We start from the raw sequence: 18,944 nt of genomic DNA, 5'->3' as shown, positions 1-18,944 counted from the left end.
CACTCCTTACTGGTCTCCAGCTGGACATTGAGCCATTGACCACAACACTTTGTGTGCGGCCATCCAGCCAGTGCTTTATCCACCAAGTGGTCCACTGTCCTGGGTTCAGCAGTAGCAGTCATTTTTCCCCTTCTTGGTAGCTGGTGCAGTGCAATGTTTTGACTTTCAGCTCGGGAACGGAGCTGATAACAAGCGATGTTTTGGTTTGGCCAAGGACTTTGTGAGCCTCATGCTCTGCCAGGGAGGAAGGGGAGCCAAGAGGAAGCAGAGACAGGACACCTGACCCAAACTGACCAAAGAGGTATTCCATACCACAGCACGTCATGCCCAGGATGTAACTGGGAGTTAGCCGGAAGGGCTGGGAGACTGCAGGGTTGGAGGAGGTATCGGTCAGAGCTTGGTCGGGCTGGGGGGGCGAGTTATCGGTCGGCTGGTGGTGAGATGATGTATTCTCTTCCCTTGTTATTTCCTTTATCATTATTATCATTGGTGGTAGCAGTAGTGATTTGTGTTATACCTTAGTTACTAAACTGTTCTTATCTCAACCCGTGGGAGTTGCATTCTTTTCGATTCTCCTCTCCGTCCCTCCGAGAGCAGGGGGAGGGCAAGAAAAAGGGGGGGAAGTGAGCGAACGAATTACCTGACTGGGTTTAAACCACGACAGTTCTTTTTGGCGCCCAACGTGGGGCACGAAGGGTTGAGATAACGACAGATCTGACTGGATTAATAGTCACTCGTCACAATGCTGATTTATTGGGTCTCAGAGTTGTTTTGCTTGATCTCACAGCTTCAGAATGTTGTAACTTACGTAGAGCCGGTATTTGCTGTGTTAGTGTTTATCAAGTATGGGGCCTGGGCTAAGGTTCTTGTCTCACTGTGCTTTATGGCAATGGCTTGTAATACGGGCGGGCTCCAGCAGCAGGGCGGGACGGACGTGGCCGTGGACTTGTACCTGGCCGTCCGGCTGCTCTTCACCGGCCTGGCCCTCACCCTACTCTCCATCTTCGTGAGGCTGCGGGGAGCCGAGGGGGAGCGGCCCCGGGAGCCGGCGGCTGCTGAAGCGGCCCGGGAGAGCGGCCCCGGGGACCAAGCGGCGGCGGGAGCGGGGCCGGAGGCCGCGAGGGGACGGCTGCCGGTGGAGGAGGTCGGGGCCGTCGAGGAGCAGAAGGAAGGGGCTGCCGAGCAGCGGGAGAAGGCGGCGGAGGAGCCGAGCCCCGCGGAAGAGCCGAGCCCCGCGGCGGAGCCGAGCCCCGCGGAGGAGCCGAGCCCCGCGGCCGAGCCCAGCCCCGCGACGGCCGAGAGCGTTTCCCGGAAGCCGCCCGCCGAGCCCCAGGAGGATGCAGGAGACCAGGCAGCATTTCCCAGCAAGGCAGAGGAGGAAGAGCTGGACTCAGGAAAAGAGAAGCTGGCGGTGGGAGAGCCGGCAAGCACAGCAGCTACACCAGCCCCAGTGACAAGTACAGCAGCATCAGCTGAGAGTTCTGAAGGTTTTGAATGGCCTTTGGGTGTCCTTGGGACCTGCCTGCTGATTGTGATGGGGATCAGCATGTTGGCACACACACAGGCTGTGTTCTACCCACGACCATTTTGTCTGATCTCAAAAGTTAAGCAGAGTCAGGTTTGGGTCTTGTCTGGGGTTAGACGAGGATATGGGGGGACCAAGAGGTTTTCCCCAAGGCTGGACAGCCAGGAGTGGCAGGGTGTGTGGGACAGTATGGGCAAGTATCTAGTCCACTGGGCCCCTCCAGTGCTTTGGAAGCATTGGAGATGGAAGGCAGCTGTATGGAGTCCCCAGCAACAAGCTGCAGAAACTGCTGAAGGGGACAGTGAATTATTTTGAGCCTGGTGGGCCCAATGCACTTCAGGCCAGCAGAGCAGGGATGCAACACAGAGATGGACTCATGATCGAGGGGTGGACTTAGCAATGGACACTATTGCCCAGGTTATTCATGAGTGTGAACACTGCACACAGTCTCTCCTGCTCTGGAAGACTGTTACAAGAGATGGAGCCTGACATCATGGACCAGATGGACACAGCAGCTTTATAGGGACTGGTCCATGCACTAAGATAAGAGTGCACTGAGATAAGAGTGATGGTATATTGAAAATGTGGGATCTGAGCATGACGTGAATGGTATGGAATAAGGGGTGGATAATGTCCTGGGTTCAGCAGTAGCAGTCATTTTTCCCCTTCTTGGTAGCTGGTGCAGTGCAATGTTTTGACTTTCAGCTCGGGAACGGAGCTGATAACAAGCGATGTTTTGGTTTGGCCAAGGACTTTGTGAGCCTCATGCTCTGCCAGGGAGGAAGGGGAGCCAAGAGGAAGCAGAGACAGGACACCTGACCCAAACTGACCAAAGAGGTATTCCATACCACAGCACGTCATGCCCAGGATGTAACTGGGAGTTAGCCGGAAGGGCTGGGAGACTGCAGGGTTGGAGGAGGTATCGGTCAGAGCTTGGTCGGGCTGGGGGGGCGAGTTATCGGTCGGCTGGTGGTGAGATGATGTATTCTCTTCCCTTGTTATTTCCTTTATCATTATTATCATTGGTGGTAGCAGTAGTGATTTGTGTTATACCTTAGTTACTAAACTGTTCTTATCTCAACCCGTGGGAGTTGCATTCTTTTCGATTCTCCTCTCCGTCCCTCCGAGAGCAGGGGGAGGGCAAGAAAAAGGGGGGGAAGTGAGCGAACGAATTACCTGACTGGGTTTAAACCACGACATCCACCTATCAAATTGATGTCTCTCCAATTTAGAGACAAGGATGTCGTGTGGGACAGCATCAAACGCTTTGCACAAGTCCAGGTAGATGACATCAACTGCTCTAGCCCTGTCCATCAGTTCTGTAGCCCCATCATAGAAGGCCACCAAATTGGTCAGGCAGGATTTCCCCTCAGTGAAGCCATGCTGGCTGTCACCAAGCACCTTGTTGATTTTCATGTGCCTTAGCATGCTTTCCAGGAGAATCTGCTCCAAGATTTTGCCAGGCACAGAGGTGAGACTGACTGGTCTGTAATTCCCTGGGTCATCCATTTTCCCCTTCTTGAAAATGGGGGTTATATTTCCCTTTTTCCAGTCATTGGGAACTTCACCTGACTGCCATGATTTTTCAAATATGATGGACAGTGGCTTAGCAACTTCATTCACCAGCTCCTTCAGGAGCCGCAGATGGATTTCATCAGGTCCCACGGACTTGTGCACGTTCAGATTCTTAAGATGGTTGTGTATTGGGAGCTTAAACGCTGGGTTTTGGGAGCTCAGGAGATTATGGTTAAGTTCCTTGTTCTGCTTTCATGATAGCAACAGTCTGAAGGCTTTTATGAGCTTGAAGGTACTCATCTATGCTAAGAAAAATGCCTAGCTAGGGACTTCTGGATAGTTTCACTATGAAACTAGCAGCCACTTTAAGGAGCTGAAATGCCTTTTTAAATGCCAGTCTTTCTTTAAGTCTCTGTGTTTCAGTTCCTTTTATGAGAACAATGTTAGCAATGGTTATAAAAACCTCACATGCTCTGTAATGAAAGCCACACAAATAGAGCAGCCTAGCTTTGTTCCCTTTCATTGCTCAGCATAAGGAATTTAAGAAGTACTTTTGTTTCAGATTTTGAATGAGCTGAGTTTCATTGTTGTAAACGACACGATTTGTATGGGGGGCTGTGGGATTATACCAGACAGAGCTAGGGGAAGGTCCCAGATCCCAAACCAGTGGCACTCCTACAGACCTCAAGCCCAAAATGTGAACCAAACAACATGCAAGATGGGGTACCTCCACTTGTCTGACCATCCGTCACTTTTTCCAGAGCCAGGAATAGGAGCTAGGTTCTCCTGTGCCAGGGATGTCTCACCTTGCCTATTGGGAATTACTCTGCAATTTGCTGACAAAAAGCACATCATCTTCCTCCCTCTGTCCAAACAGAGCATAACAGCCTGCCTCTGCTGGCAGCTGCTAGCAAAAGCCAACACTGGTGATCGAGCCAATCAGCATGAGCAAACCCACTACATACATACATATCCCTGAGAAATCTGCCTGTACTGACTGGGTGCCTTTAGTGATTTCTTAACTTTTAGGTGATTTTAATTGCAGTCCAGATGTTTAGCTCCTACTAGGTGGGTGAAAGGAATATCTTTGTGATAACTGTGAAGTGTTGCAATGGCTTTGTATTAAAAAAAAAAAAAAAAAAAGTGCAATTTTGTGGACAGAAATAAGCTATATTTTATTATTTATAATCACGTTTTTATTAAAGGAACGAGTACCTGTTTTTAGTATGTGTTCAGTCTAGCCTTTTATTCTACCGGCTTCATTAACTAATTTTAGTAAGGGTGCTATAAAAAAGGAAAATTCCTTTATAGAGATGAATATAGACAGAGAAAAAAGTTAGGAAAACATATACCCATCTTGGTCTCGAAGTATGAAAATGTACTGTCTTAAGCAACATATTTATTACAAGCAGAGGAAGGACAAGCAAATGTTTATTGTTTCTATCAGCATTAATGCAGAGTCCCTTTGGTTATTTCTTTAATCCAAACAGCTTCCTGGTAGATTCAAGATGTGAGGCCTTTCTATAATGACTTGGCAAGAGAAAGGGTCCAGAACTTCTCTGCAAACGCAATTAAGTTGTCAAAAACAAGTCCCCTATTTGAATTAAAACTATAAATCTTTCATCTGCACCTACTCTACATCAAATAGCAGGAAAAGAGGTCCTCCCATCTAACAGTCTTAATTACCAGAGCACTGCAGCCTTTGAGCGTGACAGAGCCAATGACAGCTGACCTTGTGCTCTAGGCCCAGAGTGGGATCAGTGTGATGAATGGGAATCCCTGCCTGAAATATCACAGCGAAAGGAATAGCCTCTGATGGCAAATTGAGTGCTTAACACACTGTTGGCGCTACACAAATATATAATCATGCCCTTTGCTTTGATCCACTTATAATGGAATGAGCAGTATGTTGAAGGCTTCAGTGTAAACATGTCAAGCTTTGCCTTGGCCAGCCCTTGCCACCTCCTTTTGCACAGAATGCATGTCAGAGTGGTGGCTTTTCTCCTCTCCATTGACACCGCAAGTTCTGTTGCACAGGGAGTAGAAAAGATAGACACTGTGGGTTTGTTAGGGTTTTTGCTAATACTTCACCGTGGCCCAAGGGTAGGCAAAATAACTGTGGATCTCCACGAGTTAGGAGGCTTCATTTTCCTTCTCACAGTATTCAGGCAACAGGTAAGTCATTGTTGTGGCAGCTGGGTGTTTGATTATCTTAGAGCAGCAGTTCCCATGTTTTGTAGTGTGGGTAGTGAGTGGACCTCAAAGTCCACAGGCTTTTTTTCCTCAAATTCTGAATGTTTTTAGCTCAAGGTTTGTGACAAAGATCCATGGCAGACCATGAGCAATGCTGATAGTGGTTTGTTGGCCCAAAACTTGACAAATGAATGCCTCAAGGCAAGGCCACATTTCCTGGGGTCATCTCTGAAGCAACTACACTTTAGGATGGGGCTGTCACATCTTCCAGTGTACTAGCATGACCCTCTTTGTCCTTCAAAGGCATTTCTGAAACTCTGTCTCTAATCACTATATTGACTGCTACTGAGCATTTTCTTCCTGACTTTCCTTCTTTCTACTTTTATATCTTGAAGTTTCATTATGTATTTCCTCCACTAATAGGTCTTTCTAGCTCAGTAAGTAACTCTGGCATGTACAAGATACTTTGCTGTTTAACTGGTAGTGTCATATATGAAGAAGGAACTGCATATGCCCTGCAGAAGAACTCATCTCAGATAATGGCATATCAAATATAGAGCATAAAATATTTTGATTTAAAAGATATATAAGTGCTGCTTCCTTTTTTTTTCTTCAAAAATCATTCCCAGGAAAGGTGTAATGAATTTTTGTGTGCAGAAAGCTACAAAAATCTGCCTGTGAAAACATGCTGTAGCGAATGCTTTACCCTCGAAAGTGAATTCTTCAGATAGTGTTTCCAGAGCAAAGTCCAGAGCGTGAACACAAAAATTTCTTAGCACAGCATGTTTGTGCAGGAAAATCAGCTACATTTAAATATTAAAATCTTATTTTATTATTTATTTTATTTATTATGTTTCTATGATAAATAGAATATGCTGTCTTGTATTACATAAAAATACATCTGTGTCTATATATGCATATGTGCTTGTCTTTCTGTATTTGTATTTGCTTCATGTCACAAATAAATAAGTCTTTGTGCACACTCATGATTATTATTTTCACAAAAACATTTGAAATTCCCAAGAAAAGCACATGAAAGCAACAAGGAAAATAAAGAATACTAACCCTGGAGAAAAATTATTTGAGATGTATTTTGAATCTTCAAGGCTGCCAGATCACACTCAGAAACATTACCCCCATGTCACACAGGAACTATTCAGCATAAGAGCAGATGGGGAAAATAAAAAAGGACAAGGCGATGGTGAAGTCTGCGCTGTCAGATCTGCATCCTTCTCATGTTCCTCAAGAGGCGCTCTGTTCACCTGCTATGTGTTTAGGCAGCGGTCGATAGGGGTTTGTTGGTTGCTCCAGGGCTGTCCTGGGGAGAGGCATCTCCTGATGGATGCTGCATGTCTACATCCAGAGGTTAAAAGTGCAGGAGAGACTGTGAGATTCAAAGGATGTAGACAGAACTACTTGTTTTGAGTGAAAATGCTGTAACTGTGTTTTAGGGGTAAAGACAGACCAGGCTTCCCCCCTGCCAGTGCAATTAGGGGAGATGCTTCGTTAGCTTGACAAGCAGAAGGGTGTGGTGGGAATGCAAAAATCCTCATGGGAACATAGCCTTCCTGAATGCCTGGGAGGCATGCCACTGACTTTATCACGGGATGAATTTCATCCTGTGAGCTTGTATTCTCTTGATACGGAATGTGAATAATAAGGATGGGAATGAAGTATATGTAACCACATACTGCCAAAAGGGGACACAATCTTATTAAAAGCAATCCACTTCTGGCAGAAGAATAGTTATTATGGAGTTTAGAACAGGAAGTTGTGTAATTAACTGCACATTTAGAGCAATATTATGCTAAATATAATAAAAATACTGCATGAAATAAGTGGCCCCAATCCTCAGGATATGCATGTGTAGAAACCCAATTTACTCTAATGCCCTGGTGGAACAATGTAAGTTTACATTAACTCGAGTGATTGCTGTGTGCCCTACCCATGCAGAATTCACAGGACATAAACTTGTCCTGCTGGGCACAGGTTCACTGTCGTCTGTCTTGTGAAGGATATTTTATGTTTTGTCTTTCTATAGGCTTTCCCCAATGTTTAAGTTTTAAGGGCTGAAACAGGAGAAGAATAACTCCAAAACAACTGGTAAAATAACCCTTGGAGAGAATAAGCATGGCTGAAACTGTAGAGCATAAACGGTCCTCTAGCATCCCTTGAACTGTTTAAACTTAAACTCTGTGCATGGACATGTGTTTCCTTGCACTTCTTATCCACACTGCCCCTGTACACAGGTTAGCAGAGTCTCTCTGTTGTGCATGGACATGATCAACATTTAATTTCTATATGTTAAATGATATCACTTGTGTGCCCAAAAGGTCTTTAAATGGAAACTGAACTATCTGGGGAGAACACTCCCAAATTTGTGCACACTTGATTATGAAGAGTGTTGAGATATCACAGACCCAGTGGAGCATTTGTGCAACATATTTTCCAGGACTGTTTTGGTGGCAGGTGCATTAGGAGTATTTCTAGGGTTATGAATATGCATGTGTCTGTATTTGCAAACATTTGGAGCTGCCATGTACATAAATCATCTTGCATTCATTTTGTGAGGATGAAAGTGTTCTCTAACAGAAAGGAAATTTCTCACCCAACTGTAGCTCTGAGCTGCCTAATACATTTTGCACAGTAAACAGAATTCTTTCACCCCGATTGCCAGTAAGCTGCCATGCTTGCTGTTTGCCTTAGGGAAGAATACTCAAGTAGCTGTAATAATAAAAAGTTATAATTGCTCTATAAGGTATGAAACATTGTAGCGGTAAGGTTGGGCACTGAAAAGTTACAGAGAGGATGTGAAATAAGGAAATCTGAGAGGACTGCACAAAAAGGCACTGACACTCATAAAAGGGCAGGCTTAGCTGTTACTTGACTACAGTCTACACTCTTCTTTAGTTTCCATGTGAAAGAATACTACTAAGAAAGATCCTGGAGAACAGTTAATTTATTTGTTATTTAAGCCCTCCCCTTCCCTATGCAAGCCCACACATGCTAAGTGTTTGAACAGGGGCCAAGACTCTAACCCAGGCATCCCTCCCTGGGAAGCAATGGATGAGCAGGAAGCTGTGCTCAAAGGGCAGCAAATCTTGGGTCCTGCCTTCTTCTCCCCTCCTCAGGGCAGCTGGCCAGGATGTAGGCATCAGCCCTGCCTCCAGTCACACCAGTGTGTGTGGCACAAGTATCAGGCTTGTGTTAACCCAGCTTGCAAGGGCTGAAACGTTGAGGGACAACCAAATGTTATCAGTTTGTTGGATGAGCATGAGGGGCCAGAAATTTCCAGCTGCTGTGGGGAGCAGCAACCAGCAGGCAGAGGTAAGAGCCAGGTTTGAGTCATAGAAAGAGAATGGGTGACCACAGACGGGATGAATGGCCCTGGGGAATTTAAAGCCTTTACTAGATATTGAAAGAATATTAGCTAAAATAACGTATCAGAAGGATGAGATGTAGCAATAGGCTACAGTTCAGGTTGCCTAAAAGGCCTTTAAAAGTCAGGAAGAGGGTACTCTGCCTTATGTGAACAGCAGCATGCAGAACCAATCGTCAGCAGTCATGGCAGACAGAGCATGAACTTCAGCAAGAAAGGGTTCTGGCCTATGTAAAGTATCTTGTTCTCTAGGAGTGAAATGACTGGGACAAACGTAAAAGTAATGATGATTTTCACAAATTTCTAAGCAAGTTCTTTGGGGATAGGGAGTGGGAGAAAGAGGAGTTAAAAAATAAACCAATCTTAGTTATCTTTTTCTTAAAACTGGTTGTAACTGAAACTGGAAACCCAGACAAACCATCACAAGGAAATTACTGTGATGTTTCCATTTGCAACAGAAGGTAGAAGCCTTATAGAGGTAGGATTGTGTGCATGCAATTTCCAGCCTATTCTGCATTCTCAAGCTATACTCAGAATCTGGCTGCACATCAGAAAAGCAGTCAAGCTGTACAAGAAAACCTTTTAAGTTTCACTCAGCACTGTATACTGTTGCATTCAGTGCCCTGGATAGAGGTTTTATTAGAGCTACATACTTAGTGAAGCAAAGTTTGTCTCACTGCTTGTCTTTCACTGTGATTGTAGTGGAAAAGGCAACGGGCAGCCAGCAGAAGCTCTGCCTTTCTGTGCTCCTGGGGACCTGCCCTTCTCCTGGAACCCCAAATTCCAGCTGGTAAGGACCAAGTCTGAGCAGGAAATTGTGAATTCATCTCTGAAAGCCCTTTCACTGAATTTCTTGTGCTTCTCTGACTCCTGATGTAGTTCGTGTATTCAAAAGAATATTGTCTGTAAAGTACAAAATGGATAAGCCTCACTTAGTTACTCTTAATCACTCCAACTTCTACAGTCAGTTAGTGAGTGAAGGGAAAATTAAAAGTTACCTGGCTGCGTATTAAGAGATGAGTTACACCGGCTGCCTGCTTTGGCTCTGTTTTTGGCGAGACCCATCTGTTCTGAGGAAGCTGAGAGCATTCCAAGTAAAAGCATTTGTAATCTCAAAAAATCCTTTACACTTTCAGGGCAAAATGTCAGATCTTACTTCAACAGATCTCTGTCCCTAGAGTCAGAACTTGAGTCTACCTAAAGGACATTAGTCATCTCATACCAAATGTCCATAACAAATGTCAGCAAAACAGTATATTATTTGGCTCAAAACAATTTATTAGATGCAATTGGATCCAGGTGGAATGGGCAGATCACCTGTGATTTCCCTTTCCCATTACTTTTTGCTTATTGAAACTCTTTTAGGGAAAAAAAAAAGACAAAACAACCCAAAATGTTCAGCTACAGCTGGTAGTTAGATTTGGGAATGGATTATAAAAATGTGATATGGTCCCCATTTCATTTGATGGTGCCTAAAAATCATTCCAAGGGGGATAGGTTTGTGTTCTGATGTTATGTTGATATGATTTAGAGTGTTATATTTCTAACAGCAATTGGATCTTGGGTGCCATTTAGGAAATAAGTTATTCTAATCAGAGCATGGTAGTCTCAACACTCATGGTAGTATGCCAAGGAGTTTTGTCTGGCCTGTAAGAAGAAGCTCGGTAGATGGTCCAACTTTTTCCATCAAGACATGTAAAGTAAGGATACTTAATTTTCTTCCTTGAGTAAAGAAGGGAGAAATCACTAGGCAAAAGTTGTAAATGAGGAAAAGGAAACACTTTATAAAAAATGAAGGATAAGAAAATAAGAAATTACTAAATCTGTGTAACTGCCAGTCCCCCCAATATCTCAGAATGGCATCTGCTGGTCTTGCTTGAGCTAGCTCCTAGGTGACATTGCTGGGAGCTACAGCAGAATCATAGAATAGTTAGGGTTGGAAAGGACCTTAAGATCATCTAGTTCCACCCTCACTGCCATGGGCAGGGACACCTCACACTAAACCATGTCACTGAAGACTCCATCCAACCTGGCCTTGAACACCACCAGGGATGGAGCATTCACAACTTTCTTGGGCAAACCATTCCAGTGCCTCACCACTCTTACAGTAAAGAACTTCTTCCAACCTAAACTTCCCCTGTTTAAGTTTGAACCTGAAGTAGTGAAGTAGTGAAGGTTTACTGCAGCTGGTGAAGCTTTACAGCAGCTGAGCCTTCAACATGAGAAATCACCTTTAACACTAGCAGAAATTGAAACAGAGCTAAAGCAAGCTGAAGGGCTTTTGGTAGTAACAGAAGGTGTAGGCAACATGAATGAGTCATTACAGGGTGAATAAGAAACTGAACTTACAGCTGATCCCCTGTAATTGCTTGTGTACCAGCTCCTGCTCTTCAAACACTAGGCATATTTCTCTTTGACTGAAAGATAAGCAATGTGCTTATTATTACTATCTGTCTTTTACCATGGGATAAAAGCTTGCACACTGGCAGTTAGTGGGGGTCATTCTGATGTCTGTTCAGTCAGTCTCTTTTTACCCCTACTACCTGTTCATGTGTCTGTACCCACAATCCAGCCATATCCCTATGGTGAGCCTTCAAGATGTTCTAGTCTTCTATACTGTGAAGTTAGAGTTCCCAGCCTGTTCTTCTCCTTCAGTTTATTCTCAATTAACTAATCCATTAACTGCATTAATGGAGTAGGGAAACCCTGGGGGTGCTCATTAAAGTAGCCACTTTATAAACAGTGTCTCTCTAGGCACTGCAAGGCACTGACCATTTCCTAGGCAAATTTATTGCAGCTCTCAAGAGGACAGAAGCTAGAGCCTCTTGAATAGAGAAACTGCTTTCTGAACAAGCCAAGAGGGTCCATGGACTGCAAGAGAGCATTAGGTGTGAGCTGTGCTTTTCACAGGCTTCATCCTCCAGCTTTCTGCCAAGTGATGGTTTTACCTGGACTCTGCACAAGTCCCTCCTGAAAACCCATCTCAGGATTTGCACAATTGCACATGCACAATTAATACCAAAGAAAATTAATATAAACTTTCTGAAAGGCAGCCACCCTGTTTTTTCAGACAGTGACAAGATTTATATTCCTACAGAGGACTTCCTTTTCTCAGTGACTGCTTAAGAAGTCAGGCTTCTGACTTCTTATGGACATAATTGCTTACTGCTGTCCTGAACTTGAACACTGTAGTAGGTGCATAAATCTGCCTGAAGCACCACATTAGTTTGTCTTCACACCCTGACATCTTCATCACTCAGCTACCTCAACTGAGATAGAAAACAGAAACTGACTCTATTAAGCTTAATTAAAATTTGTTTAAACTGACTTCTAGTCATCTTAGAGAAGCTTCCTTTTTCCTTTTGAGCAAACCCCTGTTCTTATTTGACAGTGCTGCATTGCTGACAATGCACTTTCTGGGAAGTGTTTTCTATTTTGAATGAAAATGTCAGGCTCATTTCCAAAAGATTTTCTTTTTCTGCTCTCTCCTTTTCACTCTTCTAATTCTGTGAATCTTCCTGGTTTATTCATATGTCTTGGTGGGGAAACCTCTGAGGAGCTGTGCTTGGGAGTTCCTACCCCTCACCGTGTTATCCCATCAAAATCTCGTGAAGGTTATGCTGTATGCTATTGCTCACTGCAGGAGAACAGAGCTCATGCCACAGATACGATCAGAGGGCTGGAGGCTTCAGGCAAGCTGGGAGGGCTGGGCTTGTTCAGCTTGGAGAAGACTCCATGGAGACCTTATAGCAGCCTTCCAGTACCTAAAGGCTGTTGCAAAAAATCTGGAGAGGGACCTTTTACAAGGACCTGTAGTGACAAGGGAGAATGGCTTCAAACTGAAGGAGGATAGATTTAGATTAGACATTAGGAAGCAATTCTTTACTGAAAGGGCAGTGAGGCACTTGAGCAGGTTGCCCAGAGAAGCTGTGGATGCCCCATCCCTGGGAACATTCAAGGTCAGGTTGGATGGACCTGATCTTCTCCCACCGCATCCTCCTTCTCCTCTGGTATTTCATACCACAGCTACTTCAGGTCATGACTAGCAAGTGCCATGATACATAATGAAAAAGTGGTAAGAATTTTCAGAGATCTTTTTCAGCTCTTCAGGAAACTTAAGTCCCATTTTGAGATAGAGACTTAAAAGTGGGTAACAATCTTATTTGGAGTTCATCCCAGCATACTGATCTTATTTAAAGAGCACTCTACTGCAAAATGGCTGCCCTCCATGATTTATTATTTGGGCTTAAACAGAAAGTATGAAACACTGGAATAATAACTTGGGCCTGAGATGGTTGGTCTTCTAATGAGCCTAAAAAGACCAGGGATCACAGAGCAATAGGCTGCTTGTTCAAAACTAGAAACTGTGGTATTTCTACAGCTCTTCCTAGACACCCATCTCCTTACTGGAAACCTTGCATGCTATTGACAACTGTCTGTTTCCAAACAAGTCATAGCCAACACATTTGAGGGACAGCCTGTATCTGAAGAAGAAAAGGCCATCAATTTGCCATGCATAAATATGAAGTTTAGAATAATCAGTAATCTGAAGCTGCCAGGCAAATATTTAAGTTAATGTGGTCATTGGAGCCGTCTCTTTTCACAAGAATGCAATGTTAAAACAGAGAAGTAATCTGAAACTGAAAGTCTTTGGTGATGATGTAGAAACTTAGATTTTGCAAGACCAAATTATTTTTCATTTTGAAAGAAGGTCAACAGCTTTTTATTCACCTAAAGCAATTAATGTCAGGGGTACTCCACTTTCCAAGCCCTTACAGGGTAATATCCATCTTGTCTCATAGGACTAAATTACTTAAAATCACTTAAAATGTGTCTTGGAACTGAAGACTCTGGTAAAACATAGGCTATGGTAAAACAATAATGTTGGATTACGTTATGAATGCTGATCTGTATATATTCAGTATATAAGGTGATTTGACCTAATCTGAGATTTTTAATATAAAATTCAGGAAGTTTGAGTACAGATACCCGGATTTAACTAGAATCAATGTAAATTGTGCCATATGATACACTTTGAAGTCAAATTCATGAGAATACTGTGAGAGTGGAAAAGTTCTTTTGTTCAACTTTGAATCGTCAAATATCTGTGCTGAAAGAAGCTCACACTGTCAGTGATCCAGCAGCTAGAGCACTGTCGTGGTTTAAACCCAGTCAGCCACACAGTTTCTACTTCCCCCTCTTTCTTTCCTCCCCTCCCCCCCCCCCCCCCCCCCCCGAGGGATGGGGAAGAGAATCAAAAGAATGCAACTCCCACAGGCTGAGATAAGAACAGTCCAGTAACTAAGGTATAACACAAACCACTGCGGCTACCACCAATGATAATAATGATAAGGGAAATAACAAGGGGAGAGAATATGATACCACCTGCCAAAATGAGCCCAGCCGAGCAGAGAGTGCCCTTCCGGCTAACTCCCAGTTACCTCCTGGGCATGACGTGCTGTGGTATGGAATACCTCTTTGGTCAGTTTGGGTCAGGTGTCCTGTCTCTGCTTCCTCCCGGCTTCCCCTCCTCCCTGGCAGAGCATGAGCCTCACAGAGTCCTTGGTCAGAGTAAACATTACTGAGCAGCAACTAAAAACATCGGTGTTATCAGCGCTGTTCCCAGGCTGAAAGTCAAAACACAGCGCTGCATCAGCTACTAAGAAGGAGAAAAAATAACTGCTACTGCTGAACCCAGGACAAGCGCCCAACAGAAATAAGTTCATTTTCCAATGAGTAAGTAGCTCTTTGTGCAGAGCAAAACAATTGCAACAAAAAAGGTCATGGGTTCACCCTTTCCTGTCCCCAGTGGCCCAAGGCATGGCAGTCTGATTGACAGGAGACCTGTATCCTGGTCCTGAGCACGTTCCTTAACTCAGGGATCTCTTACACTGCAGCTGGAGAGCAGAACCTGAAGCTTTAAGCTGGGGTTTAAAAAAAAAAACAAAACAAACTCAAACAAGAAATAAAAGGGTCAAATCTAACAATCGTTGATTTACTATTCCCATCCTTTTTCTAGCCAATTCGTATGATAAATTAATCCAACACAAACTTTATACATAAGAAATTCCTTTAATTTACATAGGATTAGCCAGAATGTAAGCAAACATAAAATGTGGCCCAGTATCTTTTATAGCACTTCTTAGAAAGCTTCTTGAATCCTGAAATACCTGTAGGCCATACATTTTCTTATGTAGATGGCATGGAGGATACCAAAGGAATGTATTAGTCACACTGACTCTGGTGTAAACAGGAATAAAAGCACAGAATAAAACCAGAAAAGCAGCCATTGGGACACACAAATGGTGGCTAACTTGGCCAAGGTCCTCATTTTTCCAAGGTCACTTATCTTTCAAGCTCTGAAACTTGACTTGAAGTATTTACAAACATTACTTCTACTCTTGTACAGTTTTGCAAGATACTGAATATCAATTAAGTTTAACACCACTGCCCATTGCTTCTGCTTGAATTCTTCAGTTCACAGAAACCATAAAATGCATGCATCCAGTTTATTTCCATATTATTTCAATCACAGTAATACCAGGATCTGGAGATGTCAATTTTCACAGAAACTGCTTTTATACTTCTGTCAAACAATCACTTTCCTAAACAACTCAGTACAAATAAGCAACACAGCATATTTTTTCATGTCCTTGATACGTTTTCCTTTTCTTTTGCAATGAACTCTTCATACAAAGTTTGCAGAGAAAACCAAATTTACTAAAAGTAGTGTGAAAAAATAAAATAAAAAAAAATGGATGAATTTGATGTGCCTTACAAATAGTTTGTGGGCAGAGAAGAAGGTGAAATACAATTTTGTGTAATCATTTTTGCATTCAGACCCTCTTCATACAGACTTTCATGGCTGCTGCCAGAGACTCAGCACCAAATGTTAGTTTCTAAATACCATAAATTACTTTGAAGGTGTTTTTCTAAAACATCATATGCTATCACATGATGGTATTTCTTATTTCTCACTAGTCTGACTTAATTTTACTTGCAGTGAGCTTTGAGCTGTGATTTACGTTGCTATCAGACTTAGGAAACCAATTGCCTCAAACTGAATTATCTAAAACCAAAGTGTTGTAAATTCCAAGTGAGCATTTGCAATTGTTTCCTTTTTATTAGCTGCACAAACCTGTTATTTCTCTGGCATGCAAATAATTTGTAACGGGCTGCTATATGTATTCGTTAATTCATTCACTCTCAGCTTAAACGGTGGCCTTCAGCAAATCCAATAGATGAAGCATTTAACAGAAACGGCCCTTGGTAGCATTGACTTGGGCCTTGTATAAAAACAATTTGGATACTTCAGGCTGGAAACAAGCATTTTGTTACAAAAGTTGATTGTTCCCTGCTGTAACTCATGCTAGCAATTTCTTTCAGAAGTGTCCTCACTTGAACATTCTCCTCAATCATAATGCAGCTCCGTGGAGCCCATATTTCCTCCTGAAATGCATCTCTTTTTGACATGCTGTCATGCAATACGTATCAGGAAAGTAGTCAAAATCATGTGTTTTACACATGCTTATAATGATATGCCCCAAGTGTGTCAGCTGGTACCATCTGCAGTGCCTGGAGCAGTGTCTGGGAGACTGTGACAACTCAATTGCAGGCTGGAGTTTTTGAAAAACAGTGGATAATTGCTATTCCTGCTTAGGCAAGAGCACTCCTATGGGCAGTGTTAGGGAGGCCACATCTGTTACAACTATTACTAAGTCACAGCCGACGACCAATCTTGCAATAAAAATAGCCATCAATCTGGTTAAAAATCACCATTTCTTTTCAGTTCTAGACCACTGATCTGATCAAGTTGTAACTAATAAATTGATGCTTTGTCACCCTGTCCTTTTGTGTGCTTTTAATTCGCGCTCTGATTGATTTTGGAAGCCATGCAGGATCCTGCCCCAGACAAATACTAGGTAGCAAAATTAGAGGAAAGAAAGAGAGCTGTAGTTTCTCTTGTGAAAAGGAGTTGAGTGTTTGAGAAGAATATTGAGTTCTAAAATCTTAGTTCAAGAATTTTCCGTAAAGCCATTGCTTTCAACTGTACCTGGGTTTACTTATCTTGAATAAGATCTTGTTTCTTAATTATTAGGCTTATAGTGGCTAGTTTGCATTTTTAGAACAAGTATAGGTAGTTATCTAACTTAAAGTTGAGAGAAGTATTGCAGGTGCTTTTGCTCAGATGAGTTGCTTGTGTTTTAACTGTGCAAATTCAATGCTTATTTTAATCAACTTCATTTTATCCCAACCTAAGACTTTACTGGCCATTCAGACTTCTTTCTGTGGTCTTTCTTAGTGCTAAGCATGAGGTTTGACAAACCATGCCATTCTTCATGGTTCTTGTGCAGAACTGATATGTAGAGACTTGATACGTGAATATTAGAAGATAAACACCAAATATTTTTACTGAGAAAATTTAGGTATTGTATGTGATACGGATTCCTTCCCAGATGGTCCCACATTTTATGTTAAACATAAAAAATAACATGGCAAAGCTAAGTTTCTAACAAGCAGAAATGAAATCTGAGCTCTTGGAAGCATGAAAGAGGGTGCATCTCGAAATGGCCAGTGGTAGAAAACATCCAAGGGAACTTCTTACATGATATGATACTGCATTGCCTTCAAACTGGTAATTGCTGAAAGAAAGTTTTCAGTGCCATATGAGATGCCTTAAAACAATGGTTGCTGCAGTGTTCCAAGTTTTGTTTTCTTGGTACAGTCTACCAACAGACATAACAACAGATAGATATCAAGACAAATTTTTTAATATCGCATTATTGGCAGACAAAAAAGATCGCTTTACATTGGAATGTTGAGGTCCTGCCAACCACCAACAAGTGGATAGGTCTGGTTTAGAGCTTACTGCTAGCGGGAAAAAATGTATGTGCTGCACAAAAACAGAAATAATCTGAATGCATCTGAAAAGGTTTAGATACTGTTCTGAGAGCCCCTAGAAAATCAGCCCTGATGACAGAATTTGAAAAATACAGCTTGCTTAAAGGCAGTGGCATTTAATTTTTCCATATTCTGTTACATCTCTGTAGTGCTCTGTGAAAAAGAACCACAGTGATGCTGGTAAATATTACTAGTCTAACTTAGAGATGCAGAAGGAAATTCATACAAAGACGCTTGGCTTACTCAAGGCCACCCAGAAGATGGTTGGATACCAAAAAATGATGGGTTGGGAAGTGGCAACATAAAGTAGCAGGGCTGGTTTGAGAAATATGAGGGTCTGAGATGGAAAATTAGTTTCAATGTATATAATTAAAGGCTGAAAACTTTTTAAATATGCCTTTATAGATTAAAAAATTTATAGAAATAGTTTTTTTATGCTGCTGCAAATATTTTTGGGCAGTGAATAGGAGGCCTTAAATGCAAACTCTTAATAGCGTGTGGATCAGGTAAGGGCTGAGATTTATGCTCGTGGTGCTTCCAAGAATCCTGATCCTGTCAGGTTGCTGACAGTGGTCCTGCAGAAAACAGACTTGGTACTCTGTAGCCCTCATTTAAGCAAGGATCTAGGAGGTTTGCTAAGTTAATGTAAGAAGGATGTTGGAAAGAGAAGAAGGACTCTGGAAAAGCTGTGTTATTGCTCCCTGCCCATGGGGGTCCATTCGTCTGTTTAGGGAAAGAGGCTGTACACCTTCCAGCTCACAACACCCTTTATACAGCCTATCCACTGAATTTCAACCTTTGGGTGATGGTAGCCTTCTTGAAAGGGGTGCCATAACTAAAAAGCAGGACTTCTTGTGCTTCTTGCTCTAGGGTTCTTTTCGTTTCCTGAAGTTGTTCTTTTTTTGTGTCAAGTCATAGATAGTCTTGTGGATTAGGTACACTAACCATAAAGATGATGAGAGAAAGCACACACTTAATGCAGGTTCCTGCACATACAAATAGGAAAAAGTTCATTTCCCTGCCTCTGTGAAGTCATTGGTAAGACTGTGACACGGGCATCATGTAAAAGCTTTGCTGTATGGGTCTTTTCCGTGGCATGTACACACACACACACACACAAACTGATGAAATAGATGCATTTTACAGCAGCGATGTATGGACTGAATCAAGAAGGGCCTGAGCCCACCTCTTCTTGGGACCTTCAGCCAGGAGACTGGAACAGCTCTCTCAGAGTGATCTCATGGTATGGAATAAGTAAGAATACATCTTACAAATTATTAGATTTTGGCTGCTTTTTTGTTTTGTTTTCTTCAAGCCATTAAAGGGAAAAAAGGAAACAAAAGGCAGATTTTGATTGATCTGGTAAATATGGATGTGGCTGGAGCCAGGAAGAATGCATTAGAAAAGTGATTGATGGCCTTGATTATGGTC

General features: G+C 42.7%; 1 long non-coding RNA gene across 1 annotated transcript; it reads right to left on the bottom strand.

Annotated features, from left to right (window-relative positions):
- Positions 1–6,222: 6,222 nt before the first annotated feature.
- LOC134160347 (uncharacterized) lies at positions 6,223–9,810 on the bottom strand. Its single transcript, XR_009963521.1, has 2 exons — positions 9,290–9,810; positions 6,223–6,586 (listed from the first exon to the last, which is right to left on the bottom strand). It is a non-coding gene; the product is annotated as an uncharacterized LOC134160347 (long non-coding RNA).
- Positions 9,811–18,944: the final 9,134 nt, after the last annotated feature.

This window comes from Pezoporus occidentalis, unplaced genomic scaffold (genome assembly GCF_034315485.1).
Source record: "Pezoporus occidentalis ecotype Australia unplaced genomic scaffold, CSIRO_AGI_Poc_V1 ctg16, whole genome shotgun sequence".
Taxonomy (NCBI): Eukaryota; Metazoa; Chordata; class Aves; order Psittaciformes; family Psittacidae; genus Pezoporus; species Pezoporus occidentalis.
Note: the sequence above shows the minus strand (reverse complement) of the source record. Positions and strands in the feature narration are given on the sequence as shown.